We start from the raw sequence: 19,442 nt of genomic DNA on the forward strand, positions 1-19,442 counted from the left end.
GTGTGATATAATGCAAAGGATTGTGTGTCATGTTTTTCTCCCTCATTCCCTTTCTTGCATTCCCCTGTTTCCAGCTCAGTGCAGGTCTCAGCGATAACAGCAGGTAGGTCCTGGACTGGACACCAGTGGCAATTTTTACCCCCTGCCTGTTGGCTACTGACTGAAATCAATTTCTCTACCTCAATTTACAGCAACAAAAAATTTGGTCTTGCTGGAATCTGCTTGAGAAATGGCACTTCTCCATTTTCCCACCTCATCTAATCTCCAAAGGCATCCCAAACTCACCCATGGCTTACCTCCATGGTAAGGGGTGAACAGACTTATGGAAGCTCTAAACTGCACAGGTAAGTGGGATGATTTTTTTTTTTTTTTTTTTTTTTTTTTTTTTTTTTTTGAGTTCTACATTTGCCTTTGTATAGGAAATTTCTAAAAATGTCCTCTAATTGCAGGTGAGGAGCTAAGTCTTAGGGACAAATAATAAGGACTTGTGCAGTTCCTCCTGGCCACAGTCTGCAGGAATTTAGGGAGCTGCGTAAGCACAGCGATGATGCTTCTTCCTTACCTCAAGTGGCTGGTACCATTATAGGATTTTTTTTTTTTTAACTTGGCCAAAAACTCTTCTGAAAGCTTTCTGTATTGAAAGTATGAAGAATGGCAAGGATTTTAAATCCAATCCCTAAACCTTACATGTCCATAATTCATAATGAGACATGGACTCCCCATTAGCCACCTGGTATTGCACCTGACCTTGGGCCACCAACTCTTTGCCAGAGAGTGTTGTCTTAGGTCTGAAAACCAAATCCCTTTTCCAAGCCAAGTGCCATGCCTATCTGGGGTCACCAGACTGTGAAGTCTTGTGGATGCTGTGGAAAAGCTGTGAGTCACAAATATAATTTCCTGCAGCATCACTGTGTGTGGGTTCCTGCTTAGGGCTATATAGAAACAAAGGCTCTGCCACCTCCAAGAACACACATGGTGAAATCAAGGGCTTATTCTCAGGTGGCTGCATCTTCAAAGCATTGTCTGAGTCCTTTGGAGGTCCAGCTCAGTCGTGCTGTTTGCTATCTCTGTACCTGTCACTTTGCTTTAGTTTCATCAAGTAAGGAAAGGAGATGAAAGAAATGAGCTCAAGTGACCCCATGTGGGATAAATGGAACACACTGACAGACTAGAGGCAAGGGCAAGCTTCCCTGACTACAGCAATATACAGCTGATGGATGTGATGAAACACAAATGCTTCTGTCCTATGGTTTTCTGGTGAATGAATGGTGACGAGAAGAGAGTTATTTCAGGCTTCTCTTCGTAGAGTCTTTCATAATGCAGATGGCTTCTGCATGGTCTACAGTACCAGCACCTGAAGGTGTTTCTTCAGTACCAACACCTATTTAGGTGTTTCTTAGAAGCTTTAGAGAAAAGTATAAGAACATTTCAACATCAAAGTGATGACTAACACCATTCTCTTCCCTATATGCTGTTATTGATCCTCTTAATGGCCCTCATTGACTTCCTTTTTGCTGTACCAGGTGATCATTGACTCTTGTCAACACCAAAAAAATGAGTCTAGAGGTTATTTGGCTAAAGATGAATGTAGTTGGCTAGTTTCTGTTGTTTTACATCTTACTGACTGGGAATTTCATACTTTTGTTGGCTTGTTTCTGTTGTTTTACATTTTACTGGCTGGGAATTTCATACAAGAAAATAATCAAAGAAAATAATTCTATCCCACACTGTGGTGGCGAGTCCTGAAGAGGCTGCCTCATTTTAGTGCAGAACTGAGAGACTTAGTCTGGGGATGCCCAAAGACATGCCAGGCTGCTCCAGAGGTAGAAGTCATTCAAATGCAAGAATGAAAAGGGACATCAAGTTTCTATGAAATGGAGCTTAGATGCTGCAATCAGCTCTTTGCCTGGCTTCAGAAGTAACTGCTGACAAAATCAATGTGATGTGCTGTGCAGGGAACTGTATATCACAGTATCCATTTAAATGCACTCAGCGCAAATGCTGAGCATTTGAAGACTTAATGTTATACAATTTCTGTCAGGAGCAGAAATGGGGACACAGAGAATGTGAGTTGGATCTCTTCCTGGGACATTGATTTGGATTAGAACACCAATAAAAGAGAAATGGTCTCCCAGTGATGGAGCATTTTGTGTTGAAATGAAGTGTGTGCAAGTATGTACATAACACATGGCAACAGATGGAAGATGATCAGATAAAAATGTTGATTTGAAGACCAGGTAGAAATCTAGTTTTGGGCCTAGTCAACTTACAGAAATGAAACACAATAACCCAAAGACTATTTTAAACAGTTATTTCATAAAATCTTACCTTGCCTTGACCTTTTCAAACTTGCCAGTAATGTAAAAATGTGGAAAATTAATTAATTAGGAGTCTCAATTCAAATTTCACCTTGGCAATTTCAGGTAGGTCATGCAGCATGACTTTAAGGACTACTGCAATATAATATAACACAAGCCTGGAGTTAATATATAAATCTTTGTGATATAATATCCCACAATTTAATGTAGATTGGCACTCATCAACTGCTAGCTGAAGAGATGCTTTAATAGGCATTTGCTTAAGATCCTGAGGTTATCCTAGACATAAGCACCAGACAGGAGTGAACCAAAGCTGTCCTAAGATATTCAAGAAGCATACCCATTAAGGACTGCAGGTGTGCTCTGTCCATCTGTGCCTTGGCAGAATATAAAACTCAACATCACCTGAAGCTGACGTGGTGTAAGTGCTTATTGGAAGGACTGGCACATATGAGGTCATTTTGGCTTTCCCTGCAAACACCTGTCATACAACATGTACAATGAACTTGGACAGAGTTTTTAAATCTTGTGTAGTGCCAGGTGGAGAACAGACATAGAGATGTGCATGAGAAAGGTATTTTTCACTCTAGATGAGACTGTTGGAAAAGAAAGAACTTTATTGTTATCCTTTATTGAAGTTTTTGCTCTGAACATAAGTGGATCCTGGAAACTTAAAATCATACTCTTCACCTCTTTTTAAAAATAATAATTGAAAATAGTTTAACTGAAGATGTTTGAGCACTGAATTGGTACTGAGTATTAGAAGTATACTTCTGCACTGAATCCCACTGCCTCTGTTGCATTGGACAAACTGGGAGTGTAATTTTTCTTTATTCAGAGGAGCATGGTTTTGTCTCCTGCTTTTGCTTGACTGGCCCACAGCTGAATTCAGAGTGAACAAATCAGCTCAGACATAAAGACCTAAAAATATCAAAATAGAGGTAAATTCCAATGTTCACAAAAGTTTTTTGTAAAAAGCAGCCTGTGAACATTCCCAGTTCTGGTTACTGAAAGCCCTGTTTTGTGGGCTTTGGGTCAAGGCAATGCATTTTGTTGTTTGTTTCCTTGGCATTTAGCAGATTTCTGAATATCCTTTTGTTATTTTCTTGTTTATGTCTCTTGTTTCCTTTTGCCTCCCCAGGACCCCTGGGCAGAGCCCTCCTGTTCCTACAGGAGATCTCCACCCTCACTGTGGAGAGAAAGAGAGAGGCTGAGGGAAGCATCTGGTGGAAATGAAATCTGAGCAATGATACCCTGAGGAAGATATTGCATTGAATGGGAGGCCAGCAGGGTACCTGATGTCCTTTTAGCACCCACCTGCAACACTCCACTCACTTCTCTGCTTTTCCTCATGAAGAATTTGCTGCACAATGACCAAGGTAAGACAAAAGCCAGCTCTTGGTCACATTAGAACAAAGGAAGATTAGCACTGGGCTTTACTTAAAAAATGGGGAAAGTCAAAGGTAGAGAGAAGGTAAAGGCAGTAGAAGACATCCAGGTGCTGCCCCACAGAACAAGAGGCTCCTAGAGGTGTGAGGCCTACAATAAGGAAAGGCTTAGTAGTGGACAAAGGCTTCTGAAGACCTCCATGTTCAGACTGAAATGGCCCAAGAGTGTGCCTCCAGTCTTCTCTGAAGTTAATGATGATCAAGAGCAGCGCTAGGCAGGACAAGCCAGTGCTGTGTGCATCCTGGCTGAGAAAGGCTATTGTATTCTCCTTGGTACTGGGCAGGGGATGGTCTGCCCGGGGAGTTTGTGTGTGTTGTAAATACCAGTGATGGTAGCAGTGTCTGTACAGGGACACTGAACTTGCCAAAGCCTCCAGGAATGTGCTCTCTGCTCAGAAGAGAGAGCAAGAGCACACAGTTGCCAAGTGGTCTCAGAGATGCTTCCCAGCAGAATATCCTGGGCCTTCCCTGATTTGTCTTTTGACATGATTTAAATCCTGTGTGTGAGTGGAAAAGTTGTTGCTGTGTTTAATTGCTGTTTCTAATTTTGTCTGGGCTTTGTGAGTAAGAATTAGACTCTTAGAGCTGAGCTGGGCTCACAGCTTCTCTGCAGTGTTGCCCCACAGGCTTGACATAATGAGGAGCACTAAACCCAGGTTTTCTTACCAAAGCAAAAATGCCTCTTGGTACATGTGTACAACTACAATTTTCCCTCTGTATTCCCTTGTGAGAGCCAAGCTGTGACTGCAGACTGACAGGTGATGTAGTACCACTGGACTGCTGTCTGTGTGCAGGTGTGAAGCTGTCACTCTGTTTCTGGTGTTGATTTGCACACTGTCATCAGATTGCTCCTGTCCCACCATTCCTTTCCATGAAAGCATGAGTGTGCTTCAAGACATATATGGGTACAAAGAGGTGTGTGTGCATGTGTGCCAACCACTGCTCATGTGGTGCACAGCATCCTTTAAAAGGCAGGTCACACTTCCGAAGTAATATTGAAAACTTTTTGTAGTAAGAAGGGGTTAGAAGCATTATTTTGTATAAATGCAGCTTTATTCAGTAATTCACATTACTAAAAGTCCTTACTTCCTTAAGACTCTACCTGTATTTTTGATCTTATAGTAGCAGGTACAAAAGCAAACTGTCATGTTGTTGCATGGCCATTTCCAGTCCTCCAGTCTAATTTTTCTAGACCACTTTGGTCAATTGTTTACAGTACAAGGCAGGTGAATATGAGTGGATGAAGAAATAGGGGTGGGAGATATCAGCATTCCCTTGTCCCAGGCTCAGCCCTTGACAGGACTTGGGAGGAGCAAGTAAAACTCCAGGAAGAGTGGATCTATGTTAATGGCAGGTACTTTCATTTTCCAGCTCCAAACTGCACACTATATTGTTATTTTTAAAACCTTGGAAGAGATGAAAGGGGTCAAAATAATTCAAAACCACACAATGTACTGATCTTTTGTTGGAGCCCTTAGAAGTTACCCATATGCCACATAAGTTGAAACTAATTTTAGAGCTAGTCTCCTTTGAGCTTCCTGACTTGAAAAGTGAAAGATTTTAAGATGTCTTTCATGTCAGAGTGCTCTGAGATCTCATTTACTAATGATTTTAATAAGGGTTTGATCTTCAAGTGAAAAGCTCAGTAGAAGGACAAGTGACTTCAAATAGTAAAGTACAATCTTCTCTCATTTTAGTATTCAGTTATTTTATAGAAATGATCATAACAGCCAGTTCATTCTGCCTTGTCTCTATGGGTATTTGGTTTCAGACGAGAAGGCTGCAGCCTGACAAGCTGTAGTGTCTGTTTACCATTTGGTTTCTTCACAGGGATTGGATGTGGCAGCATCTTGTTGTCATGACTGTTGCTTGAGCCAGCTAGGAGGTTAAATATTTCATTGTGATGATTTTGATACTTGCATTGATCTCCTGTGGATTCGTAATTAAAGACATCACAAAACAAAACAAAACTCCCCCAAACAATTGTGTGTCTGAATCACTTACATATGTTTCTTGTTCCAAATTATGTATGGCTTTCTTTTTAATATCACTCTTGGCATGACAAAAACTATGCTGGTAACATTGTTGGTACCGTTAGCCTAGAATGTTTTCAATGACACCAGGTTTATTGTGACAGACTGTGAATTACTTGACAGTTCTTGGGAAGTCAAAGCTTAATTGCTGATCAAATGTTTAAAATATGGCTTGTATTAGCAATGGGCTTTGATATTAATTCTTTCTTTCTTGTGACCATTAGGCAAGAAGCCAAAGAACTGGCAGTGCTGCATCTCTGCTCAGCAGCTGCAGTTTGGAAGTCAGCTCCAGGCTTATATTCTGGACTGAAATTCTCAAGTTTTTCAGATTTTTTCCTTCCATTTTGGTGGGAATAACTGAAAATAACTTTAGGCCAATCTGAAATAGATTCCCCCCTCCCTCTTTCTATTTTTCCTGGCCAGTTATAGAGCCAACCAATCAGTTATTATGCAGTTCTCTCTATTATGTTGCACATAAATCCATAGTTCCTACCAGATTGTTCTCCGTCACTCCACCTTCTTTCAGTAGTCATGGACAAATGGTCATTGAATCCAAATATTTTTTGTTGCTGTTTCTGCAAAAAAGCAGACTTTTACCTGTGAAACCATAGAAGATGAGAAAGTAAACCAAAATAAAAATTTTTACTGAGTTCAGCTCCAAACATATTGTATTTTTACAGATTAATCTATCCTTCTTTCCTGTTTTTGTGGACATTATCAGCCCATCAATACTGTTTTTCTCTTCTTCTGACTTGCACATGCCTCTCTAGACAATGTGGTGTGCAAACCTATTAACTACACTCCACTGAAGTACTGTTAGTCCAATAGGTAGGTCACCATTGGGTCAGGGAAAGAGAAGGAGAAAGAGAGGTTTACTGTGGGAAGAGACACCAGCATTCTCCAGGAGCCCACTGGTGATGTTTTCCACTCCATCAGCACACTGAGGTCAGAACTTTCCTTCTGCAGCTGGGGTGAAAAAATGGATAGCAGTTAATCCAGGATTAATGCTATCAAATTCCCTTTACACGGAGTTATGCACTAAGGTAGATGTTCCCAGGACAGCAGACCAAACAGGTCATTTATCTGTACTAGAACAGCAGTTCAAAGCCTCTTCAGGCAACTTGTTCAGGACCTTTTGCTTACCCCAAAAGCACTATGTGAAACCTTCTTGTTCCTGTGGCTGGTGAAGGAGCCTGACCTGTGGCCTCTGTATCTTCCCACTGCTGTGCTCAGCTTCTCAGCAGATTCCCAGCAGTACTGTCTGAAGGTGTGCACCAAAGCAGGTCCATGCTTCGTGGCCAACAGGGTCTTTCTCCAAAGCAAATTCCTTTCTCCTTTTTCTGGCAAGTGTTCCCCTGAACTCATTTCTTTACCTATACTGTCATTGCCTGGACTTTGTCTTCAAGTCAATCTCATCAGTTAATGATCATACCAAGTTTGAAAAGCCCAAGTGCTACAATTCATTATTATTTCTTTTGTTTTCTCTCTGACACTCTCTCCAAGTCCAGATCACAGAATCTTTCTGTGTAGCCACATCTCCTTCTGTAGCTTATTGTCTTGCATCCAAACAACTGGTCCCTGTTTTCAGCTCAGTTGCTGCCTGTTTAACTCCTGTGTTGCTGGAAATAATCATGGAACCAGGGAAAATTAAAAACTGGTAATAGTTTATATAATAATTACAGAACTGGCTTTACAGGTGTTTGTAAAAGGCATTTTATATACGTCTGGTCCACTTCTGCACTGTGTGTGAGCATGTAGCACAGTGTTATCTTCTGGTAACCAAAATCTGTCTCTTTCCTTCTTTCCTGCCTAGCTGTCAGTTGGATACAGACACCACCCCCACCACCCCCCCGCCAGGTTCCTTTGTGTTCTCTCCAGAAAATCAGAAAAAGCGGGAACATACCAAACATGGGTGAGTTCTGAGGATATGAAATTGTGCTAGAAACTTCTATGAAGCTTATGTGAACTGTTAAAGGATAATTTTGCTTTTGCAGTTTCTTTTTCCAGCACCCCAAGTTACCCATAATTAGGGTAACTTTTTACGTGAGTTTTTACTCTTCAGATGTAAAGGCCGTGTCAGACAAATACCAGGTCATTGCTCCAGAGCAGGGGGTTTGGAGTTGCTTGTGCAAGGATCTTGTAAGCATAAAACCACAAACAACAGCTTCTGCTTTGGAAACAGTCCAACCATTTTGCTGAAATAAAAATTAAAGGCAATTTAGGCTAAGGCATCAGGGTTAATTCAAACCAAGTGGTTACAGTCTGGCACAAAAAATAACATGGTAGCAGGAAGCTCTTAGTACCAGGCTTCACCATATGAAAGAAATTGGTTATTCCAGAATGCCTGAAAACGTCCAACATTAGGATGGACAAGGACAGAGAAACAACAAAGCCCCCACTCTTTTGTGATGGCTTTGCTTCCTGAAGGACAGATCTATTTCCAGCTGTGATGAGTTCAAGTAAACTGCTTTTGTGGTATCCAGCATAATACTATTAGTGGGTGCAAATCAGTCTGGTTGCAGCTGCCCAAATTTTCTTTCCTGTATTCATTGTGGCTGGCACTGGTGACACTCCATGTTAAGGGGAAGACCCAGTGGAGCATAGCATGGCATTGCTTGTTTTCCTCATCTCTTAATTTTCCAGGCTGATAAATGTGGTAGACGAGATGCACACAACAATTACTATTAAGGTTTGCAGCGGGAGCGGCTTAGCAACAGAATTTCCCTGCAACCATGAGGACTCAAATCAGTCATGAAATCCCAAGGCAGCCTCTGCACTGGTCTTTGAGGCAGCAGAGGCCAGCTTGGGGGAGTGCTCCTCTCTGGTACTGCTGTGTCCTGGGTTGATCCCTCTCCAAATGCAAGTTTACCAGCACAGCTCTCGGCTGTCAGGCCCCCAACCAACTCCTGTGAATCTTGCACCTGCAAGGACATGGCTCAGGACATGTCTTTTTTCTTCCACATCAGACATTTCCTTTTTTCAGACCATCACATTTCTTGCTTCTGTCCAATCTATTGAAACTCTTCATTTCACTTTCCCCTCTTTGTTCTTCTCCATGCCCAGATGCTGCTTACACTTGTTTTGTTGACCTCCAGAGAAAGACGACACAGGACAAAAGGGCCATTAAACTGTGAGATTTGCTGTCAATATTGTTAACCAGGCTGTGAACTCACCAGGCTTCAGAAGATAATGAAGCACTTTGAATATGATGCTTGGATAACTTGGGGGAGAACAGTTGCTTTATGGAGGCTTTTGACTTTATTTCAGGTAGTTTACTTGGCTCTCAGCTGTTGCTTTTCCATTCCCAGCAACTCCTACCTCTGACTTCATCCTCAGACTTTCCTGTTTCGCCCATGCTGTTTGCTTGCTGGGGACAGGACCTGTTTGTATTAACACCGGTTGGACAAGTTTGGTTTTTTCCAGGACATATGCCAGTTGTGACAGAATTCTTTAACCCCCTGAGTTAAAAATCAAAAGCCCTTCAAAGTTAGTAAACACAGTGGCCTTATCCCACTCCCAGACCCTTCTGCACAATTGCACTTTAGTGAAACAGTCTCTTGTCAGACCAGCCATCCAGCCTGCCCATGTTTCTTTTCCACAAACTTCCCTTGTAGCCTTTTTCCATGCTCAGGGGCACAGCACAACAAGCTCTTGAGACCCTCTCCAGCAGAGCACTCCTGCCCTGCTGAATCCACTCACACCCATGAGCTGGCAGCTGCTCAGAAATTCAAACATCTGCTTTATTGAAAATTTGGAGGTGTTTTCTGGTGAGGAAACAAAAGCTCACTATAGCTGTTCCTTTTGGCTCAGTGACCTTTTTATCCCCTAAGTGCAGTTTTGAACCTCAGGCACCTCCAGCATTTAGGAGAGTGCTAGAAGCCACAAGAAAATGCAGTGTGGGCCCTGAAAACAACAGAAAGACAGATCAGACTGTTCTTAAAAGACTGACCAAAACATCCTAGTGAGCCATGAAAGCACTAATGAGTCACACCCCAGGATGGGCTAAATAGTAATAGAAGAAAGCTGCTTCTCAGTTCCCTGCAGGGACCAAAAAGTTGATTCTTCATTACTGACTTGTTTCTTTTCCCTCTTCAGTGAGTTAGTAGCTGTAATTTATGATTAAATAATTCCTTTGGGAAATTATTCCTCATGGGGAAAGAATTATGAAAAGCCTTCCCCATTCATCAAACCAATGAGAATAGCATTCAGAAAATTCTGATATCATGAGACAGCCTAGCCTTTCCTTCTAATTTTTTTTGGCTGATTATTCTGAAAATGGATGAAATGGCATCCTTGAGTCTTTTCCACTGAACATTAGCAAAAAGAAAGTTGTTTTACTATGAAGAGCAGCTTTCATTTCATGGTGCCCTCTTGTCTTTGGCAAAAAGGGTTCTGCCTCAACTTTTTCAGAAAGCAGCCTTGCATTGTTTATGATAAGTAGTTTACCAGGACATCTCTGTTTAAATGAAATTCTAGCAAAAAATGTCCAGCTTCTGTGACCTGAATTCGGTGCTGGCTATGCCTTATCCAGGCATATGGATGGATATGCCTTAGACAGAGTAAAGGATTGTGATTTTGGAGCAAAATGTACTGAAAGATGAGGTCAAGACAGAGTTCTGGCATCCATAGTCACAGTCTTCTACATTTCAAGAAGTGCTGAGAGGAACTTGTTTGTTCCTAACACTGTTGTGACTGTGTTCGTGGTGGTGTATCTATGTGGAGGGCAAAGTTAAAGCTGGAAGGGTGAGTACTTTTACCAAAGAGCATTTAGAAAAAACATACAACAACAACCATATCCCTGATGGAACTGAAGCTCCTTGGTAGGTAGGAATGTATTTGTGACTTTTGTTGATATGGTCAGCAATTTGTACCTGCAAGATAAATTAGATACCTTCCTCTATCATCCAATATTATGGGAAGCTGTTTTGCTGATCCAATGCAGAGAATGAAAACTTGGCTAACTTCAGGTCCAAGGGACCAGCCTAAGAGTCTGATTAGTGATCCTGCAACTGGCTTATTTTTGTATGGTATTAGGAAAGATGAATGATGGCTGTGTTTGGGCAAATTGTTTCCATAATTTAAGAGAGAGAAAATCAGCTCATTGCTGATCCAGACTTTGTCATAAGCAATTTGAAAATTTTCTGTGGTTTCAGCTGAAAAGCATTTGGAATCAAGGAGAAAATGCATGTTGATGCACATTGGATTTTGGTGAGCATCTGCTTGAAAAAGCAGTGGTTCATGGTCATCCTGGCCCCATGGAGTCACCTAATAAAACAGTTCACAATTTATTGGCAAGTTTGGGGCAAGTTCAATCATTCTTTTCTAGCTCATTTTTTTTAAAAAACCCAAATTACAATATAATTACATGCACAGCAATAGTTCAGTCTAAGAGACTTCTTGAATGCCATTGGGAGACATATCATATCCAAATGCTGCCAATGTTAACTAAAGCTTTAGAAGCCTGAGCCAAATGGAGAGACACAATTTTTCCTTCCTTCCTCCTTCTATTTTTCACTCTTTTCCTCATCACTGCAACTAAAAATAATGTGCCCTGCTTGCCTCATTTGCTAACTAAAACATGTATACCTGCTTGTTAAACTGTAATTTTAGCTTCACTTTGATTGATAGCTTGAGTAGGAAAGGTTTGAATTTTTGTCTTGTACAGACACATTCAAATTGCATGGCAAGGCTGTTAAATGCTTTGCTTTTGTAGTCATCAGGCAGACTGGAGCTTCCCCAGCGACTGGAAAAAGTTTAAATGAATTTAATGAATTTGGGGTTCATTCTCTTTTTTCCTAGTTTTTTAGTTAGGGCTTTAATAAAGCTGTGGCTGTTTTGGAATGGGGAGTGCATACCTTCTGAGTGAAGCGTAGCCAGGGCTGCAGCTGCAGCTTTCTGCCTGTATGTGCTGCTCAGTGGGCTTGTGGGAGCTGATGGAGCAGACTGCTGGGACTGCCAGGTGGGACAGCTCCACTGTTGTTGCTGGCCTTGGCCCAGTTTAATACCTTGGAGCTGAATGGGGGAGAGATGTTGAAGAGGTGTGTTACTAGAAAAACGTTGCTTTAAAATGGGAGCCCTGAAAACCAATGATTATGTTAATGTTTCTTCTAATTGTACACTCTGGAGCATCATGTTAATACCCAAGGAGGCAGAGACTTTCTATTTGTAATGGCTTCCTGCCCACTTGTAGCCAGTGGGTCAAGTGCTTTGCCTGTCTGCCAGTCCATAAAGGGTCTGGATGCTTGGCCAGCCATGCACCTACTGTCTGCTCTGCGCTGGTGTACCAGGCACTGAAAGGACTTTTGTGACTTCTAATGAGGTACTAATAGTGCTGTGACAGATGGTGGTTTTTCTTTGGTAGAAGTGGCAGGAACTGGTTTTTGAGCTAGACTTGCCTTGAGTGCAGTTCAGCCTGGACAGGGGTGGGGAACTATTTAGGTTCCTTTCTAAGGAGACTAGAAAACAGCAGAAAGGGATAAAAGGCAATAGCCAAGTGGTCCAGAGTGAGTCTGAAGCCTGTATTTACTTACTGCGGTTTCTGAATCACTGATGCAGAGCAGCACTGGCAGGACAAAAATGGCTTTACCGGGTCAGGGTAATGGCCTGTAGGTGACTGTGGCTAGTACTGAATGCTTCAAGGTGCATCTACAGACATCCTTTCAGCAGAGGCTCATACCTCAGCATCTGGACCATCCAGCAAACAATGGATCTGCCATCCATCAGTGTAATTTATTTCAGGAACACAGTGTAAACTTCTCACCACCACAACATTTTGTGGACAATGAGGATTAGAACTAATCCCATTTCATTAGTCAGATATAGGAATGAGCTGTGTATTTTTATAGTTGATTGTATGAAAAATTTTCTTTGGCTTTTTATTAGACTTGCAGACAGAAACTGTTACCAGACACTCAGTGTTTGTTTTACCAGAGGGATGGTTTTTAAAAAATCAGCTTCTCCATTAGAGACAAACTTCTACTCAGTCCTGCTGTTGAAAAATATCAATCCACTTGAGATAAAATTAGCTAGGATATTGTTAGCAATGTGGATAGTAATGTCTTCAGATCTTAAAGCCTGATTTGGAACAGAATATCTGTCCAAGCCTCATACTGTGAAAAACAGTTTTTAAAATTAAAAAAAGGTCTGAATGACTTTCACTGGACTGATACAGTTGAGCATCTCTCTGTTAGAAAGCCTAATTTATTGCATCCTTTTTTGTATTTGGTTGGGCTTTGTCCTTTTTGGGTATGCTTTTTTTTTGTCTTTCAGTACATTTTCATCCTCTCCAGCTGAACAGCTGATGTCTCCTTGAGTGTATCTTTAAATGCAACAATCATGCAAGAAATCCTGGTTATAAGTGGGTGAAATCACAAGTCAGTTCATTTCCCTGCCCCCACTTCTTTGTAATCAGAAGATAAAGTCACTCCAGAAAATGCAGAGGAGGCTCTGCTATCCATGGCATGTCGTGCCTACAGTTAGCACACATTTTAAATCACAGTTCTGGAGTTTATTTATACAGCTAAATGTCATGTGTTTAAAAATAATGAGTTTATTCAGAAAGAAAAATTCTCCTCTGAGTGATTAATTAATGGAGGGAGACTCATTCCCAGAGTAACAGCCAGCTAGAATTATTCCAGGCCTTCTCTTGAAGTCAATTACCTGTTGGAAAATCTGTTCAATCCACCAAGTTGGTCCAAGTTCAACAGCTTGAAATAATGAATGGGATATAGAAAGAAGCAGTAAATTTTTCCTAATTGCTTGTGCATCTCACTAACATGTCAGTCACACTCAAGGACAACAAACTGTTTTGGGAGTTTAAAGATAAAAATAATAGGGTTTAGACAAATAGTGGCATAGATGTTTTTCACAGTGAAACAGGTTTTTCCTAACGTGTATGAGCCTTCCTAAAAAAACATGTGACAGTGATGTTTTTAAAACATGTGGGACTTAACACTCAGTATGATATTTGTTGACTCTTCAGCATCTTGCCTATACTGAATTTAACACAAAAGAAAATGGTTGTGCCATAGAACACTATCATAAAATTGCAATTGCTGCTCTTCAGAATCCTCACCTCAGCTTGCAGGCAGCTGTGAAGCAGTCAGGCTCACCTGGATGCTCTGGTCTCCTAAGAAAGCTTCTTTATTGGTTTTTTTCCTGATCTTTCAGCTAATACATTTGTCTGGACCCCAAATGAGCAGGATCAGATGAACTATAGCTACAGTGAACTGCTATGCTGGATGGTGGCTACAGCTCAATATCCCTCCCAATTTAGGTTTGCTCTTTGGCCCCAGCTCTCAGAGTTTCATAATGGAGTAATGGAGATATAAAAAAATATTTCACAGTGAAACTTGGCAAAGTGGCAGCCAAGAAATTATTTTCCCTAGTAATTTTAAAAGCATCAACACAGTCAGTGTTACGATATTCTAAGAAACAGAGGATGGGGGAAATAACTGCATTTTAAAAGCTTCATGTCTCATGTTGACGTTCATGGGGAGATGACATTTGTCTTTTGTTCATAAAAAGATCTGATATCTAATAATTTCAAAATATTAATGGCATACTACATAAGCAGCAAATGAATATATTGACTAAAGCTGGGACTGATCTTTTCCAGTGGATTCCTAAGATGTCTAGTAAAAAGAAGAAATCTAATTGAAGGAATTTATGCAGTTGATAGGCCAGAAGAGCTCTGGTGGAGATGCTCTTGTCTCTGAAGTAATAAAATGCATTTGTAAAACTTTCTAAGTACAAACTTACACAATGAACTCTCCTGATTCTTAGGGTAAACACACAGGTTTGGGGCTTGTTTTGGTTTTTGGGGGTTTATTTTTTGGGGAGGAGGTTGTTTGGATATGTTTGAGGGTGGTTTTTATTTGGGTTTTTTTTTTCATTGTAAATTTCTGACAGAAACTAGAAGGGTTCACCCAGGAAATTCAAAGCTATCTATGACCATGAGCTACCAGCTCATGGTCATGGTTTGTCCTTCTACTTAAAAAAGTAACATCTATGTCAGGCAGAGAGTAACTTAAAATTGTTTGGAAGGAATTGCTTTTGGTTGTACTGTCAGATCATTCGAAAGATATTTTCAATATTAATTTGGGGCAGAGGCAAAGAGACAAGTTAGATTTTCTAGTTTTCCTTTGGAGGAGAGAAGTCCATAGTGCTCTTGCACCCAGTTAAGATCTCTTTACTTGAGATCATGTGTGTGCCCAGGGAAAATGAGGTGAAAAGACACCAAAGAAGGGATGGCAGCTGAGAAGCAGCTGTTGGTTTGGAAAAGCATCAGGTGGGAGCCAGTGGGGCCTGGGCAGGTGGTGAGGTAACACAGGGAAGAGGCAGATGCTGTGGGAGGTTCATATATTTTATATATATATATATATATATGTGTATATCTTCAGACAACTAAAGTTCTCCCTTCTTCTAGGGAATGTACAGAATATTTTCCTTCTCTTCTGTGAACATACTCCTACTTCATGCTTTTCCTAAGATAAAAATCAATCCCTGTATGACAAAGAAGTTTGTTTTGAGATATTTTTAACTTGTGGTAAAAAAATAAACTGGTGCCATTTTTTGTTTTCTGTCTGTGCCTGTAAAATTAGAAGAACCCTATTGATTCACACAGCAGTGATGCATTTGTATTCTGAGGAGGGTGAAACACAGTCACACATTCAAAGGAAAACATATTTAATGAATCCACTTATATTAATTTGCCACCAATCGAGATTCTTCGTAACAAAATGGATCATTGCTCACATGAAGGCGATGACTAAACCCAGCAAAATACATGTTCTATGCAATAAGCACCAAGGGAGACAATGCTGTGCAGGTTTCTGTGATTTATGATGCTCTCTTCTATCGTCTTCTACGCTTATACCTGATAAGAAAGGAAAATTCCAAGAGATGGCAACAACCTCCTTCTTTTTCAGTTGCCCAGTTTTTTGGTATTTTTCAAAAGATGATTTCTCAGGCAGATATTACTTAGTTTTCATTCATATCATTCTTACAATATGTGAGAAATATTTAGTGAAGACCATCAATGAAAAGAAAAAGGACTACAGAACACTCTTGAATATGCAACTAATTATTTTTGACTGCTTTTCCAAAAGGACTGTGCTTTAAATAATAGCCTGCTTTTGTAGAGCATCTCAGATGCAGACTTCAAAACGTGGTAGGCAAATTGTCTCAACATGTCTGTGGGCTAGGTAAGTACTATTAAACCCTTTTTACAGATGGAGAAAGCTGAACATCAGAGAGCCAAGAATATTGCTTTCCAGCTTTGGTGTTACAAAAGGACTGTCAGAGCAGAGAGTATTGTGTTAAATTCCACCCACTAGGTCCAATTTAGCCTTTTGCCTTTCCAGCAGAGGAGTCTGTTACAACTCCATCTTTTCAAGTCACGGGTTATAAGGCAGGGATGGGTTGTTCTTTTCTGACACATACAATGTGTATCTGAAGTTAACTGAAAGCTTCTAAGTTAAAGGTTTCATAAATATGTCAGAATGCATGTAGTCCCTCCTGAAGTTCCTCAGCTTGAGACTGTACAACACACCACCATGTTGCTTGTGTTCACAGTGTGAATATATGACCCTCCAATGTTAGTAGTTAGTGTTTTTTAGTAGTTAGTGTAGTAGTTAGTGTTTTTTATATATCACAGGCAACCTGGGCATGGATTACTGGGTGCATCTACTTACTTCATGTGGTTTCTCCAACAGATACTAAAAAAAAAGGCCAGAGACTAACAATAAAGTTAAGTTCATGGTGGAAGGAGAAACCTAAAAGCACAGGAGTCTGTGAAGGCTAAAAGTCTAAAAGCAATTTTCAGTCCTCAGAATAAGTGTTTTTTCTATATGGAAGAGGATATATTTTGAGGTAGACTTGCTTAGTGGGATGGAGATATACTTTGATTAACACTTCTTTGATTCTCTCTTGCTGAAAAATGAAAAAAACTTGTTGTTCTGGACACCTTAGGCTCCAGTTAGGATGCATGCAAATGGATTTACCCTGGAGTGGGATGTCTGCCACAAGGGCTATCTACAGCTTCAAGTTGCATTGTGTGTAAATCCAGCCAGACTGCAAGGCCTCTCCCTCTCTTCTGTCCCATAGGTATGTTGGGTGCTCTGTTAATGCCTATCAGGATAAAACCAGCCTGTTTTTCACAGTATTTATGAGAGTATCCATGTGACCTGGGAGTTGCAGACTTGCTCACCAGTGGCAGCAGCCGTTGATAAGAGGAGCCTGGAGGCTGCCCTGGCATGGAGAGGGTTGAGCCTTTCTGTTTGGCAGAAGCAGCTCTGAAACAAGAGCTGACAGAGGTGCTGCCAGTGCACTGGCAAAGGGCAGGAGCAGGGAGCTGCCTGTGCAAGGCACTGGATCGTGCTGTTGTTTGCAGCTTGGTGCTGCCTCCAGGGTGCTGCCAGGTACCCTAAAGCGGCAGAGCTGGTGGGAAACACCCCTGGCCTTTGCAACAAGCATTTGCAGTGGTGATATTTAATCTCACCTGAGCAGAAAACAGTGCTTTCTCAGGCTTGTCTGGAGCCATGGAAAAAAATTCCTGTAGGACCTCAGCCCTTTCCTGGGCTTTGTACGCAAAGGTTTGCCTTTGCCCTGCCCATGCTAACACAAACCACACCACACGTCAAGTTTATTCATGTAATAATTGTTCCACATACAGCCAGCCCAGGGATAAGGTGCTTACCATGCTGTGGGATGCTACCCAGTGCTGTGCATGGTTTGGGTTAGCTGTAAGGATGTGAGGAGGGTGGTTTAGACCTAACAAATTGGAAGCAGAGAGTAGGTTGTGTGACAGGGAAAAGGACTGGAAATGTCAGTGCTTCTTTCAGAGCCTGTGAGACCCAGTCTTAGAGCTGGCAGAAAAGGGAAAGATCCCAGCAGGTTTTACAAAGAGCTTATGCTTCAGAGTTCAGAGCTTTTCAAAAAGCTGAGTAATGCAGGTGACAACAGTGCAGTTTTCTGAAGGAATCTGATTTTGAAAATATTTGAAAATCTCATTGGTTGTCTTTTTGGTGTACTTTTGGACATCCACAATCTCCCACTGAGAAGTATTGTGAAGTTTGCTTAGCCCAGAGGAGGTGCATGCAGAGGAGAATGCAGAGTTGGCCACAGGAGAGCTCACAGTGGAGTATATCCTTCCTCTGGCTGATGGGGTGGGTGATGGGACCTTCTAACCCTGGCCCATGAGGTTTTGTGAGCTTTAGCATGCCTCATCCAAAAGAAAAGGTGGGATGAAAACTTAAACATTGCTAAGGATACAGAGAGTAGTAAAAACATTGCCTGGTACAGGGATAGACGAAGGTGAAAAGAGCTGTCCTGTGTATTCTGTATATCCAAAATTTTTGAGGTAAAATTAAAAAATAAACAGAAGAAGTGGAAGTAGTCCCCAGAGTTGCCAAGAGAAAGAAACAATATATTTGTTCATATATTCTGTGAATTGGTCTCCCTACTTTCACAATAATACCACAGCCCATGTGCAGCTGTGGGAAAGAAAGAGTTGAAAAGGATGAGAATGTCTTTAAACACCTTCAACAATTATGCTGCAGTGAGGGGTAAAATTAAGGGAAAAGGTCCCCTTCTTTCCCTCATCTGTTTGTTTGTTTTTTTTTTTTTCATTCCTCATTTAACATAAACAAATGAAAAGTTGGGAATAGTTACTCTCTGGAGTTAGGTTTTATTTTCATGATAGTTAGTAGATCTTAGTCCTTGTATAGAATTGGTTATACTAATAATTATTGTCTTCCTCACACTTCACTCTTCATTTGAACAGAAGAATGAAGTGTGGGCAACAGGACATGGTAGTTTTGAGTGTCTATTTCCCAATATTGGATCCCTAAAAAAGGAAGCTCAACATGTTGCAAGGTAGTGGGAGCAGTGGCATTGTCTTCAGGGCTCACTGAAGAAGCTCTTAAGGAGGCAAAGAAAGAGAAGTTGATTTTGAGTTTTTTGTCTCTTTCATTACTTGTTTAGGTCTCTCTAACAATTTTTGGGACCTGTGTAGTTCCATCCAAAGTATGGTAATACAAAAGCACTAAAAAAACAAAGATGAGCCATGAGCTCATTAATTCTGCCAGGAGAAAATAAAAGAATTAGCAAAGTCTGTGATGGGCAGAGACAGCCAAACCAAATGCCACTTCTGTGAAGATAAATGTGCTGCAAACACCAAGAGCCTACAATATTATGACCTTTAAAAAAACATATGTTTCATAAATGGAAAAATGAACTGAAGAAGCTGCTGGTGAAGCTATTGAGAAGCTGGACTGTTCTTTTGTACACTAACATTACACAGGGTTTGCCCGCTGAGCCAGGAGGAAGAGCTGACAGGGCCTCCATGATTTCCTTTTCATACAAACCTGCACCAAAGCTGGTAGCCATGGTTGGGCTTTTCCACACAATTCCATTACCTTGCAGTGGCAAATATCAATGCTATGACTGGACCCACTGCTGATGGTCGAGGCTGGCATCAAAGGCAATTGTAATACTGTAAAAAAATTTTGGACAAGCACCAAAAAATCATGTCCTACAGAGCTGTGCTGGTGGAAAATGGGCAGAAGGAGAGGAGAGCAGCCATCAGCCTTTGAGGTGAAGGGCATTGTTTTAAGCAGGTGCATCTTGCCAAAGCTGGGGGC

At 41.1% G+C, this 19,442-nt stretch overlaps 1 long non-coding RNA gene across 1 annotated transcript in view; it reads left to right on the plus strand.

Annotated features, from left to right (window-relative positions):
* Positions 1-200: 200 nt before the first annotated feature.
* LOC139590335 (uncharacterized) overlaps positions 201-19,442 on the plus strand; it is a 55,672-nt gene continuing 36,430 nt past the window's right edge. The window contains exons 1-2 of the long non-coding RNA XR_011679307.1: positions 201-344; positions 3,460-3,697. This is a non-coding gene — a long non-coding RNA (uncharacterized lncRNA). The remainder of the gene's footprint in view (positions 345-3,459; positions 3,698-19,442) is intronic.

The sequence above is a fragment of the Agelaius tricolor genome, unplaced genomic scaffold (genome assembly GCF_023055355.1).
Source record: "Agelaius tricolor isolate 1412-34295 unplaced genomic scaffold, bAgeTri1.0.p SCAF_1, whole genome shotgun sequence".
In the NCBI taxonomy this organism is placed as follows: domain Eukaryota; kingdom Metazoa; phylum Chordata; class Aves; order Passeriformes; family Icteridae; genus Agelaius; species Agelaius tricolor.